General features: G+C 38.8%; 1 long non-coding RNA gene across 1 annotated transcript in view; it reads right to left on the bottom strand.

The window, feature by feature from the left end:
- LOC137860078 (uncharacterized) overlaps positions 1-14,396 on the bottom strand; it is a 34,420-nt gene that overhangs the window by 5,943 nt on the left and 14,081 nt on the right. Inside the window, exons 2-3 of the long non-coding RNA XR_011098737.1 lie at positions 6,390-6,543; positions 5,772-5,939 (exon numbers count right to left, since the gene is read on the bottom strand). This is a non-coding gene — a long non-coding RNA (uncharacterized lncRNA). The remainder of the gene's footprint in view (positions 1-5,771; positions 5,940-6,389; positions 6,544-14,396) is intronic.

Genomic DNA, 14,396 nt, shown 5'->3' with positions numbered 1-14,396 from the left:
CTTACTCCTTGAGGCTTTTCTTTAAGGTCAGGATAGAAGAATCCCAGCAGGAAACTGATGAGACTTGTGCCTTTTTGGATTTCATTGAAAAGTTCCCATGCTAGCTTGTCAACATTTTTAAACACTAAATTTACTTTTAAATACTTCCTTGCCCCTTAGTCCCAAAGAAAATGTCAGCTGAAAGGAAAAATTGTCTCATCCCAAACTGCTGGTAGTCAGGAAATATAAAAGTGACAGGGATGACTCATATCACGTACGTCAGGCACAGTGAAAACAGAAGATACAAATGGCAAAATAGGAAGATGAATGTCATGGGGTCTATTTGAAGTGTTTTAAATCTATAGTTTAGAAAACAGCAGGTGGGAATTGGTGTCTAGAAATAACTAGCCACGGTGGGTTTTTGTTTGTTTGGTTTGTTTTTTTTTGTTATTGTTTGTATGTTTGCAAATTGTATATTGCTTACTAGTTAAGATACAGCTATTTTGGTACAGAGGGCCAAAGACACACAAAAAAATAAAAATCCAAACCTCAGAATGTTAAAGCCACAAACCAGCTGACACCTGTCCCCTGGGCATTCAGTTTTTCTTCTCTGAACAAATGCTAAACTGTTGGTCTATCACAGGGCAATATTTTTGTCCTCATGCAAATACCTGCAAGTGTTGTTTGTACCACTTTTGTCCTGAGAAAGAATGGCAGATCGAGGTTTGGGAACCGGTCCTAGAGAAATGTGCGCTGGCCAGTGAAAGAGCAAGCAGAGTTCTACAAGGAGGTGCTGAACCACATGAGAGCAGTGTCTGAAGCAACACTAAGGCTATCCACCTTGTCTGCTCTTACCATTTCAGATACAAGGAAAAATACTATTATTTACTGATTCCTTTTACACATAAAAGGCAGTCCCTGGAGTAACTCAGCCACCTGGGTTAATGCCAACTCAGGATGGAATTTTCTAGCCTGGTCCTACAGCACTTCCTTCATACTTACTGTACACACGAAACCAACATGCTATTGAATCCACATTTACGCTGTTGAGCACTGCTCAGAAATAAGTGCTCCTTACACATTCACCATGCCTTACATCTGTTTGTATTCAACATTCAACCCTAAATATTTTGTGAATCCCCAGATGAAAATAACCATTGAATAATTTATACTGGAAGGGACATGCTGAGCACACTCAATCCCATTGTCTATGTTGTAAGTAAAGCCAGTAACAGCCTTGGCCCTGCTATTTACCCCTCAGGCATGCCACTAGTAATCAGCTGCCAGCTGGACCTTGTACTGCTGATCAACACACCTCGAGCCCACCAGTCCAGTCACTTATTGTCTACTTACCCAACCCAGATCTCACCAATTCGGCAAAAAGAACACTGCAGGAAACGGTGTCAAAGGCCTTGCTAAAGTCCAAGTATTCAACTCCCACTACTCTCTCTTTCATTGCAGAGCCAATGATCTCATCATGGAGAGCAAGCAGATTGGTCAGGCACAATAACAAAATATTCCTTCTTCAAATAATCCTTGCTTCCTCTCTTCTTCTTGAGTGTAAACTAAATTGAAAGCCATACGTAATCCCAGATGTAACTTTGCCCACCAAAAATGCATGGAATGCATTACTATTACAGACACCCAAAGTCTCAAGTTCAAACCTAGTATGCAATTACTGATAGATGAAAGAATACAATCTTTGCTGAAAGATAATTTACAGTCAAGGACCAAACCTTAACATAAATGACTTGTGATTTCCTGTTACCAATGTAATACTGTTTATCTTGGGAATGATTGTGTGAAGTAGTGTTTGCTTCATAAAAGGTAGTTGTTTAAGAGTCAGGTTACGTTTTAATATATCTAAAGATTCACAAGGCTAATAGCCTTAAAAAGAAATATCAATATATTTATTATATTTCCACATCCCCAAAGTGAAATAATCATCAGTGCCATAGACTGATGATGTGATACTGATGTGTATTACAATTGAAGTTATAAAGTTACACATTTTTGCCTATCTACGCAGTAAACGAGTTTAGGCAATGAAAACTTGTATATGAGGGTCTAAGAGTTATGCTTCAGCTAGAGATGTTTGCCCAGGCTTTCCAAAACAGAGTCCTCAACAATCTCTTTCACACCTACAAGCACTCTTCCAGAGAGGCAGAAGAGAAAGGTTATCTGCGTGATAGATGTGTTCTGCCCTCTGATGAACACAAATCATTACTGGTTTTAATCATGGATGATCTCCAGGGTACAGGCAGTGCTTTCTTTCAGCAGAGGTTTTTGTTGGCTCCATTGGCTTCTGGGGAGCTTAGCAGCTACATGGCTGCTGTGAAGCCACTGCTAACCCATTATAGTTGGAAAATTAATCGTAAGATAACAATAAAAACAAACAACTTATTTCCTTCTTTCTCTCCCAGCTCAGTCAAAGGTATACAAAATACAGCAGGCCTGTAGAGAAAATGAGATAACTTGGTTTCTGCTGACCTGTCCCTATAAATCATCTTGGACCTCAACAACGGAAGCAGACATGAAAATCTTCCTGAGTTCTCACAGACACTAAGGTACTATAAAGATGTTTCACATCCAATTTCAGAAGAAATACTTCTTGGTCTGTTTTGTCCAGACCACTCCTTATTCACACACATTTGGCTAAGTGAAATATAAATAACTTTCACCTACATCTATTCTACCTTAAAAGTTTTGTACAGTTTCTGCTGCCAGAGCTCAACAGATGCGTCAAGTAGGGTTATCTACCAGGACGTACTGGCAGTGATCTGAATGCTTTTGTAAGTCCTGACTTGTCTATGTGCAAGCGAAAACAGGCCAAACTCTAATGAATTATTAAAACTAAGACGTTCAGTACTCAGGGTGCAACCCAGCTCTCTGTCACAAAGCCTGGACAAACAAGGTCTAGCAGTGGCCTCCACACAATATAACTATGCCCATCAGTGGACATTCTGGGTTTAAATCCTTCTTGGAGGTCAGAGCAGGCGTTTTGTCTGAGCTGGGATCAGAGGAATGGCAGACAGGGCCTGGCAGGTGCCTGTCCAGCCCAGGCTCCTCAAAGACGAAGGACAGACATAGTGGTAGTGTACACAACTTCCCAGCCTGCTCCTTGTAAACACTGTGATACCACCAGAATACTTCTGGAGCTGAATGCAGAGCTTTGCCAAATTGAGGCAACCTCATTAGACAACCCCCTGAAGGGGGACTCAACAGCAACTTAAATAGGAAATAGACTTTATAATTTTCAGAAGTAAGGGACAAGTGATTGCCCTATGATAAGAGAGCAGTGACAGATCAGGTCATTGGTTTCCCTCCTAAAGTTTTGGAAATTCAGTTTGCAAAATCATGCTCTAGAAGTACCCATCAAGCAAGCTGAGTTCTTCTGTAAACAAAAATGTGGTAGGAGGCAATAAGACATGCTGATTCCTACAAATAAGCCTTTTCTGGGGTTATACCTGAAAAAAAAAAAAAAAAAAAAAAAAAAGTGGTCTATTGTAATAGGGGGAAATATGAAAGACTTTTAACTCAAAACAAAGTCTAGAAACAAAACACTGCAAAAAACATGCATATGGTTAAATAAGATTTTTTTCATGTAATGTTGCCTTTGTAAAAGTGTCCAACATCAACAGGAAATATTTGTGTGTCTGTCAGGATCACTTGACTATATTTTCACAGTACTATCCTGTGTTGGTGCTTTTAGATTTAAATAATATGCAAAGCTGAGTGCTCTACAATGATTAGCAGGGGAATTTTCTTTTGAGTTTGTAGGTTCACTTCATTCCAGAACAGGAAGCAGTTTTATTTACTTGCTTAATACAGCATCAGCATGATGAGCAGGATAGCTTTCTAGCTGCAAATGAAAAGGTTCAGAGATTAGCACTTTCCCCCAATGGATGTTATGGCTCATATACCAAACAGCCTGAAATGGAGATGCTGGAGATGTTTCAGACCTTAAAAGTGTAAAGCTGTGTGTTAACTCAGATGAGTTTCGTATTTTATTACTACAGATAAAACATACAATTTAATTAAACGTGCACCTATAAAATGTAAGGTTCAGTTAACTCCTGGCTTTATTTTAATACAACCTACATAGGTAACTAATGGTAATGCTATGTAAAGAATGAATAGCTTTTCAAGTCATAAAACACCTTGCAGCTATATTGGTTTCTCAGTTTATAACAGCTACAATATAGAGCTCAGTTTCTGCTCACATCATCACTTAACCCTTCATCTTCTATGTTCTTCCTTACTTATCTACTCAATTCATCTTTAGGCACCATAATACATTCATTAGCACACCTATTTTCTGTATCATAAGTGAATTTCAATCTGTATGTATTCAAATCTGAGGCTGAATTTTAAATACATTTAAAAGGATGCATATGCAGTACGTGCAGTCAGAACACCAAGAGTGGCAGTACCAATGAAAGTAAATTTGGGCACGCCTTTTACCTGGGTGCATATTTGAAAGTCAAAGGAACTGAGTCACAAGATATTTTCTTGTGTGTAACCAGATGCTTCAAGGATTCATCTTCTACTTTGGAATGCAATTTAAAAAAAGAATTTTTGGTCAACAAGACTGAGCAGGGTGCTTTTCATCTTAATGCTGGTATGACTTATAAATTCTGTTGTCAAAATAAAATCTAAAGCATTGCTGCTTTGCAAACATATCTCCACTTAGCAAGGTCAAGGGACATGATCTTCAATGGGTATAAGCAGAATTAAAAAAAAAAAAAAGAAAATGTTACAGCTGTTTTGAATCGAATCAACAGATGGATCATTCAAGAACTCCTCACACCAAGTACCTGTACTGTTACCAGTCTATCAGACATTTAAAGTACCTATTGCTGAAAACAAAAAACGTCCTCCTTTCTCCAAGAACAGCATGTTTTCTTTGCCAAGGTGGCCTTAAAATATCCTCTTTTCAGATGCTCATTCTTTAATGATTTCCCCTCAAAAGTGATATTTCAACTTCAATAATTACTATATTTTTGTTTTTAGGGCAAAACACCAGTTAGCTTAAATGCTCCCAAATTCCATTGGGCATACTGAACACCAAGTAAAAAGGAAAAAAAAAAAAAAAAGTACCTCTATTCCTTGAGGCAGTACAATGTTAAGACCATTTTATATTTCACATCCTTTTGTCTGATTTAGGATGCTTCCTTAGCATATTCAGTAAGCAGCATCTCTGAAGCACAACATTCTTCCTTTGCTTTTCAGCGTTTCCTCCCTCATGTTTGTCTGGTTTAGAAACATTCAGTATGCAGATGGCCAGCTAAGAGCTACAAGCACTTAGCTGACATACCCTGTGCCATGACTGACAGAGATGAAGCTCAGAAAGACCACGCTTGCTCTCTGGTGATGACAGGCAGGGCAAGATGGAGAACATGATGCCCTGCCTCTCTGGGGTTTGGGTACTAATACTCCCCTATCCACCTCCTGCAGCTTTCTTGCTCAGAACCGGGTCAGGCATCTCTACCTTGCACATCAGTGTAACACCAGGGGCCTTAGTGTCCAGGGCAAAGCTCAGCTCTGGAGCTTTATGTTCACTTCAGAGAATGTGTTGGCCATATATGCACGCAATACAATTCCTCTCCTGCACTGCTTGAAGCTCACACCCAGAGAGCTGGTGTCACCCTTACAATGTCATGCCTTTTTAATTTGCTTTGTTTTAGGAAATTTATTTTGACATGTGGCAGAGCTGCCTAAATCTATGCCTCTCCCTTTATGTCATGTGGAGCTGAGCCATTGTAGAGACCTAAGGCAGATGTGGAACTCACCTTTTGTCCAGATGTATTAAACGTAATTACAGCAACATCCATTCCTTTTGCCTTATGTATTAATTTGATCCTTGCTTGTTTACATTTTTTTTTTTCCAATGGAATAATGCTGATTGACTCAAAGGGCAGCTCATCAAATAATTTTGTCATCTGAAGCTCCTCAGATTTCTAGTTTATGAACATATTTAATTAAGTTAATCAAAAGTAGACTCAATACAATTTACATGATAAAAAAGACATTACTGCATGAATTAAAACATTTTAGTTGACATCTGACAGATGTTAGAAGAAATGCATTCCAAGACTATATTGACTACATTATTCAACTACATTATTTTTCCTGAACCACAGAAAGACCAATCATCAAATTATCTGCCTTGTGATGGCAATAAAAAGCTGGTTCTTTAAAATATTTACATAAAAATCTTTCCTCAATCAAAATCATTGGTCAGTTTTGAAAGTCATGTCAATAACCACAAAGAAATTCTAAAAAATAACTTCTATTGTAAACTGGAAAAAGGTCTCATCAAAACTGAATTTTTGTGAGTGAAAACATGTAAAACAGATAAAGTCAAAACCTCCCTTATACCAGTGCTTTATAAATGTTTAATTTCAAACCTGTGAGAACAGCTTTTATTGATTTGTCTTCCTTCTGGTGCGCCTTCCAAACCAAGCATCCACACACATGCACAGGGTTAGAAAAACAATTGTTGTATTCAGTAAACTCGGTGTCTTTCTTGCCCTCTACTTCCTTCCTCTGTCTGCAGCTTTCCTAGAGTTAAGTGATTGGGGAATTAGAAGCAACCGGAATGAAGGGCAGATAGATTTTTCCATCTGAATTAAAAACAAACTGTTAGAAAAATCCCAAAGGAGAAAAGAAATCCATGTGAAAAGCAACCTTTTCTCCCCTGATGTTTCACACAAAGAAACATTTTCGGCGTGTTCAGTCCTAGCATGTTTGTGTATATAGCAATGGACTGAACTCTTGTTCTGCTGCTGCCTGCTCTCCAGAGCTTCAGATTCAGATTGGAGAGGAGCATTTAGAGTAAGGCACAATGCCTATGAATAGGTAGCAGCTGCAAGCACCATAACCATTAAAAAAATGAAAATGAACGTTTTATGCTGTGTTTAAGTGGGATGGCAGAATTTTTACTACTAAATTTTGCCTTTTTTTTTAAACATTACTAATAATCTGAAGTTATTCACTTTTACCATAATTTTATTGTTTAATTTTTATAACAGCAGTTTGAGAACTTAAGATTCACATCTATTTTCATCAGAGCAGAGAAGGCTATCACTGAAATATTTTCCAAATCTTCATGCTTCTAGAATAGGCGCAAATTTAGTCCTGTTTGCATGGTGCCCACTAGACACAATCTAAGGACATTTTTACTAATTTACCTGACCAAAATTTTAGTTTATTTTTCAAAAAACAGACTAAATCCTCTTTCCCTTTGGACAGCTTACAGGCAGAAAGAAAGTAGGATGCTACTGTAGGCAGCCATTGTCAACAACTTTTCCTCTGAGTCATAACGCTTACAGAAGCCCTAATGAAGTGATACTCAAAGAATAGCATCCCTCTGTGCTAATCCTTTTGGATGTACATCAGGCACTTCATAAACATTTGCATAAAGAGGCACACCATGACTGGTATTGTAAAGTATTATATATTATTATGTGTAATAAAAAGTCTGAGGATCAAAAGCCTCTCTAGCGACATCTCTCCCTTTTATTTGGTCTACAATGGAGATGTGCAAAAGCCATTTTCTTTCAATTGGGTAGTGAAAGAAGAAAAAGGTTGCATATGCACATACAATTCAGATAAAATTTAAGATATTTAGATCTTTGTGTTACAGGATGGAAAATCTTCCAAAATTTTAGTGTTATTTAGTGTTATTTATCATGACATGTCATTTGACACTGTCTGAATCCGCGGACTGTTGGGGACGGTATCCCTGACTCCATACTTCCCAGAAGCCGAGGGCTGGAACATTCAAACAGGGATTTGAGCCATGGAGCACAAAAACAACACTACTACTACCCTCGGGTCTGCAAATCTACTTCTTCAGTTTTCCATTTCTACCTCTCTTTCCCCTCCCTTTATGTCTACAGATCAGCTCAAGGATCAGGAGATAGCAGACAGCATATGCTTCAGTTTGAGTTCCCAATACCAACAAACCACCAGAGCATGCCAGCTGTGTGACAGACAGACAGACAGACAGACTGCCAGCCAAGGCCACAGGCTGAGGCTCCTGCCAGTGCAAATTCACATGTATGTGGGGAGCGGCGATCCCCTATCAGGGGCTGTAAGAGCCCACATGGCCAAACACAGCCTCTCATACGAACCATCTGCTTTCACAGAGGTCCATGAGGTTTTCAGTATGGGACTCTGAATGAGACAGGAATTTCCTCCTGGCTCTCAGCACCAGCTTGCTGTCAGCAGCCATGGCAGCCCATGTCCTCCCCTACCCAAGCTGCCACCACCAGCACAGGACATGCACGATTTGGGGCTGACTATGGGACCCAATGCCCTTATCCTGGTGTGCCCCAAGTGGCAGAGGCTCCTGGTAGAGCCTCAGATCACTGCAAGGCCCTGGGCACCCGAGTCTGAGGAGGGAGGGCAGAAGAGGCCTGTGGTGGGCTGGGGTATGGCCAGGTTGGGGCCTCGCTGTTGGACTGCAAGACTGTCAGGGAGTAAATGTGGACCCAGGAGCAGCAGCACAATGCCAGGAGCCTTTCTGGGGGCAGCCGTGGTGGAGGCTTTGGGGTGTGGGTGGCAGCCAGAGGGTGCTCCTCTAGGGTGTGCATGGAGCCCTCTGGACAGTCAGTGCTGTACACCCGGAGCGCTCGAGCTGAGAGCACCCTTAATAATTTAATTAAACAGCACAGGTGTTATAAAAACCCTCTTTCATCACTCTCTGCTTTTCACTCTTCAGGTGTGTATTTAAGTGTACATCACTGTCCCATTAATTGCAATGCGATTAGTATCTGCCCGTCAATGTGAGCAAAACACCTGTGTAATAACATTTACATCATCCCTTGTCTATAAGACATCTTGGATTATTGCATGCCTAGAGTGCTTTACTGAGTACGCCTGTGAAACAAATGTCCTGGCTGAGGCTCTCTAGACAAAAGACAGAAATCTTCCATTATTTTTCAAGGAAAATGCATCGCATACGTAGTCTGAAAATCTGAGCCCCTGTGGCTATGCTACAAGGCAGCAGTTTTGAACCTCACTGGAGTGCTGATGGTAAATAGAAAGTTACTTGTATGGAATGCCTGAGCAGTACCCATAATATTGAAAAAAAAAAAAGCAAAAAAAAAAGCTCACATTTGTTGCAACAGCTTCTTAAGTAGAAAAGTCAATTTTGCAGCTGGTAGCTGGCTTACAATTTTTGAAAAAAACTTTTCTTGGATTAAGAAGGAAACAGTATGTAACAAAAGTCAACTGGCACATTTTTCTTCATTTCATATACCAGTGTATTTATATAAATGTCCGAGTCATTTCTTTCTTTTGTGGGCAGTATGCAATTCACTTATTTGCTCTTTTTGGCTCCTCCCTGTTATGTGACAACAGCCTAAGAACATTACTTTTCCCTTTATCGCTTTCCACTGTGTTGAACAAATGGCTACAGCTAAGTATGAACAAGAAATATTTCAGGGCTGTTTGTTTTTCTTTTTCTTGCAAGCTTTTTTCAGAATCATCCATTGTCCCTTTTTAATTCTATTTGTAAGTTTTACAAAGACTAAAATGAGTTCTTAATCTTTACCAGACGGCCTCTGGAAAAATACCAGTGTTTTTGTAGCATTCATGACACAAATATTTGGTGCCTCTGAGCACACAGGTGTTCCTGCTAAAAGCCCTCATCAGCTTCCACTGAGAATCTCAGCCAGGGGACTATCAAATACAAGGGCTTATTTGGACCTGTGGAAGGTATTTTCACAAATGATAGTAAGGCAGTTTGGGGCTCTAATGGTTAAAAGATTTAACCAAGTCATATAAATCCCTTGAGGCAAACTATACTGACCACAGAGCAGGGACGATAACTGACTACTAACAAGTGAATGCTTTTGTTCACACACACATGAAAGAAAGTAACACTGTTTTTCTTAATAGTATTGCGAAACTAAAGTATATTCTTATTCAGAAGATTGAAGATAATATACTGCTAATGGTTTATAATTAAGATCTCATAGTAATCAGGCTGTGTATCAGTGTGTTGTAAACAGATCTTCTGAAGCACATGAAGAAAAATACCCATGTATTTATAACACAAAATAGGAATGCTACCACTTCAATAGCTGCAAGGAAAAAAAAAAAGTGGATGGAGGAAAAAGGAGAAAACAGTCTACTGAAACTCTTTGGAACAGATATATTACTGGTATAACTTTGTTAAGATCAGTCACATCAGGAATGGAGTGGCTCATTGAACACAAATGATGAGGAAAATTAGGTCTCATATTTTTAATAAAAGGAAAAAGCAGACTATCCTTAGTTGAGAATGAATGGAATGAAGAGGCTCAGAGTGGGAAAAGCTCATCCCTTCTTTTTTATTGGATGCATAGGAAAACAGATTTATTTTGGGAGCTGATCATGGTAGAATCTGCTTGTGTACGCTTCATAAACCCCCCATCACTGGGTCCCAGCTCTCCACTCCCGTGTGTTCCATAAGCAAAGCAAAACAGAAGCTGTCGCTTGCAGTCTTGCCACACTATGAAGCTACCCAAATAGAAACCACCCTCCTATTGTCAAAGGCTACCAAAATATTTACTATAATTTCACCATAATTCTGTGACCAACAACAGCAAACTTAGATTATAAAAAAAAATAAGCAACCATAAAGTGCAGGAGCTGAACAACTACTTGGACTCACTTCCCTTTTTTAAAGCAAAAACAAACAGCTTCGTGAGTGTTGGGAAGATCTAGCATAACAAGTCATTGTTTGAGTCATCATTATATGATGTTTTTCACAAGTCTGAATAATTTCATAATAAGCAGTAAGGAATCAGAGCAATGCCAGCAGGATTCTAATAGCTGCATTGAGCTTAAATTTCCTGTACCTTGCAAGGTATACAATTCAGCAGAACAAACAAATTTTGATGCATGCCATCCTTACATTAATTATGTCTCGCCACATCTGCCAGGGCAACAGTGCACATTAGGGGCCTGAGTATTTTTCTTCTTCCTAGAGTATACTGGTTAGTCAAAAGTAGCAAACATGGTGTGTAGGAGGCTGTTGTGAGCTGTTTCATCCCTGGCCTGCACATGGAAGTCAGAGATTATCATGCTAAAATTATTGCTCTCAAGCAATGGGAGGATAAGGGCAAACTGGGAAAATCATCTCACACAGATAATAGCATCTTTCTAACAGAACTTCATCCTCCAATTCCTAAACTATTAGTATTAAACATTTATAAGTGTGTTATAAATGAAATTGTTATTTGCAGAGACTTTTTTTTTCTAGTTAGGCAGTTTAATAAATCAATGAATTAGCAAACAGAGGGAAACGGAAAATAAATTAGAATATCATACTTGTGTTTACATTAAATGGTCACTTGTATTAATGTTTATAGATGATTTATCAAAGGGCAACATCCCAGTGATTCATTATTCATAAATATTAATGAAACTTTTGTCCTTTAATTTCTATAAAGATGTTTGCCCATAATATAACTTGAGTACAATTTTGAAGGATGTTTTGAGAACATTAAGGAGCTGAAATAGGAGAAGAGCACTGAAAAGAAAGGAAGAATAAGTTACAAAGAAGACATGTACCTGTGTTTGTAAAGACAACCACCCAGCAAAATATCAACAGATATTATTTTACGTACTGCCATTAAATCAACTATAAATCCATCCTTACTTGCATCTTATACCCTTACCCCACTAGACACTCTCAGAAGGCACCTGACAGCCAAGAGCAGACCTGGATGTACTAAGACTGTAGCATCTGCAGGCTTGGTAAAAAATGGGATGCTGCTACCACCCTTTGTCACACAAACTACCAATAATCCAGTTCTGCAAGGGCCTCTTCAGCCTGTTTGCTTCACAAGAAAGAGAAAGGCCTGATCAACAGGATAATGGCTGTTATCCAAGGGAAAAAAAAAGGGAAAGAAAGCTCCATCTGGAATCTATGGTGATTTTCAGGATCTGTCTTAAGAGAGTCCCAAGCAGCTTGGTCTGATCCCAGAACTAGTCCTGCAAAGGACTCCTGAGAGCTCGTCTCCTCACCTGAGAGATTCCACGAAAAAGGAAGCATAGGGGCAAGGAGCCACAATCCCTATCCCTGTTGATGGAACTGTGGAAGATCTAAGAAAGCAAGGGATATAGGTAACTGTATAACCAAAGTAGTTGTCTCTCTGAAAAAGAGGAGAGTACACGTTCATTATCAAAAACTTTCCGCACCAGTTAAAACTTGCAACAAAACACACAAAAACACCTATTGAGCAGTTCTTTAAAAAACAAAACAAAACAAAAAAAAAACAAGCAAGCAAACAAAAAACAACAACAACAAAAAAAACCATCAACAACAAAAAAACAATTCTTTGCTCTATTCTTGCAAGGTAACAGAGAGAACTTCTATTAAATTTGGGATCCTAACCGGAGGAAGACACGCAGCTGTGAGTAAACCCCAAAGCCCTAAAGAAAAGCAGAATTTCTGATATGTCCTTGTTATTTTATTTAAGGTCATGTTTAGACAGAATACAGACTGAGGAGCTGTATAGTTTTTGCATCCCCTCTGTGGTATCCAGCATTTCCTACAGCAGCGTGTGAGAAGCCAGACTGTATCCCTACTCCACTGAGGTCAAGTGCCTAGAAATCCACTGTAGCAGCATCCAGATTGTGGGGACACTGCAATCTCAGTGCTTTATGACAGCAACACTAATACCAACAAACTATGTTCTATCCTCCCACCTGCAAAACTCAGTTTTTAATGCAAAACAGCATTTACTTCTAGTCTGCATAGGTAAGTAGGAACTGGAGTTTAATTACCCCACTTTGTGTTGCACAGAATAGCCTCTAGGTAGCTGAAATATGCTCTGTGTGCTAAACATTGCTATGCTTTTCTTATAGATATGCTATTTAATTGGATTCCCTGTCCTACTGTAGCTTAGCTCTAGAGTCAGAGGTGACTACTGTTGGAAAATCAAAAGGTAAAGCAGCTTTTCTATGTAATATATAGCACCTCAGTGACCTTTTCTTTTGGAATGAGATATAAAAAAAACTATTTAACTGACTCATATCATGGTTGGTAGCTGAAGCTAGAGAAATTCAGAAAAAAAAATATCTCACTAAGTACTAAGTGAAAGGTATTTATTTTCCATCCAAGCAAATCTGTAAATCAACATTTAAAACTAAGAAGACACGTTCAGACAGAAGGTAAGGTTTTCATGCAAAAACCCTTTGGTTAACTTGTGGGCTGGACTGTGCAAGATAGCAAATTATGCTAGTAATGCCTCCCAGTGCATTAGTCATTTTGCTAGCTGCAGTGTTAACACCTCTTGGCCACTATCACTGAAGCCTGCATGACAAGGAACTTCAGCTGGAAACCAATAATCAGTACTTTTCTTCACAGACTGATCTGTTTTTTAAACCTAAGCGCTGAAACAAATAGATCGATTGCTACATGTCCAATTCTTTCTAAGCCCTCTTTTCCTTGTAAGAGCTCCTTTCCTATTCAGTCAGTGGGCATCTCCAAATAGGTCTCCTAACCAAGCAGTACAAATAACCTTCTTCTGATTTCTTTTTGTCTTCATTTTATGGGACCATGCGCTGACTTATTGAGATCCAGGTTCCCTGCAGACTTTCACCATGTTGCAAAAACTTTTGTGTGGGCAGACTTTCATTATTCATAGCTTTAGGTTAAGTCCATCTTCATTAGTGGACGTTAAGCCACAAACAGAACTTTAATAACTTTTATATGTTTTTTCTGCTTCTAAGAGAGTCTTTAAGTGTATTTTTGATCTTTTATTTTAGTGCTTTTTGTGTTAAGATTAAATTCTAACTTTGGGGCAGAATTTGTTTCCACCTGCCCTGCTGTAGCGAATTTTGATTGCATGTTGATATTTTTGTAACATAAGCACTAAATACCAAATACATGCTTTCTGAAAGCTCTTCTGTGCTAGGGCAAGTTATTGCGATAGCAACAAGAGCTTTTTACAATTATTACAACATTAAGCCTCATAGAAATCATTTATTTGTACTTAACTCTGAAGAACTTTGTCTGTGCCTCTGTTTCCTAATGTGAAAATTGGAGATACTTGGTGCAGACTTTCATATTCTGCTACAAAAGGCAATTTGCAGTGTTTCATTTAATTCTTTTCTTCAGTGTTCCCAATTTCTTCAAGAGTACTTCTTGTCCCATTACTTCTGAATACAGAAGAGCTGTAATTCCAATGTAGTGGTCATGCTTCAAGTTTCCTACTTCATACAATATAATGTAAAAGTTAGAGATCTCACAGAAATGCTTTGGTTTAAACCATTAACATTATAGATCCTAGCAAATATACAATTTTAGGATAGATGACGACAGTAGAAATTTATGAGGATGCAGACGTACATGTATTTTCTTCAATAGTATAAAAGTTGCATAACAGACTGAGATTGCTGCATCTTCCCAGCTC

The sequence above is a fragment of the Anas acuta genome, chromosome 1 (assembly GCF_963932015.1).
Source record: "Anas acuta chromosome 1, bAnaAcu1.1, whole genome shotgun sequence".
In the NCBI taxonomy this organism is placed as follows: Eukaryota; Metazoa; Chordata; class Aves; order Anseriformes; family Anatidae; genus Anas; species Anas acuta.
This window is presented reverse-complemented; position numbering and strand designations above follow the sequence as displayed.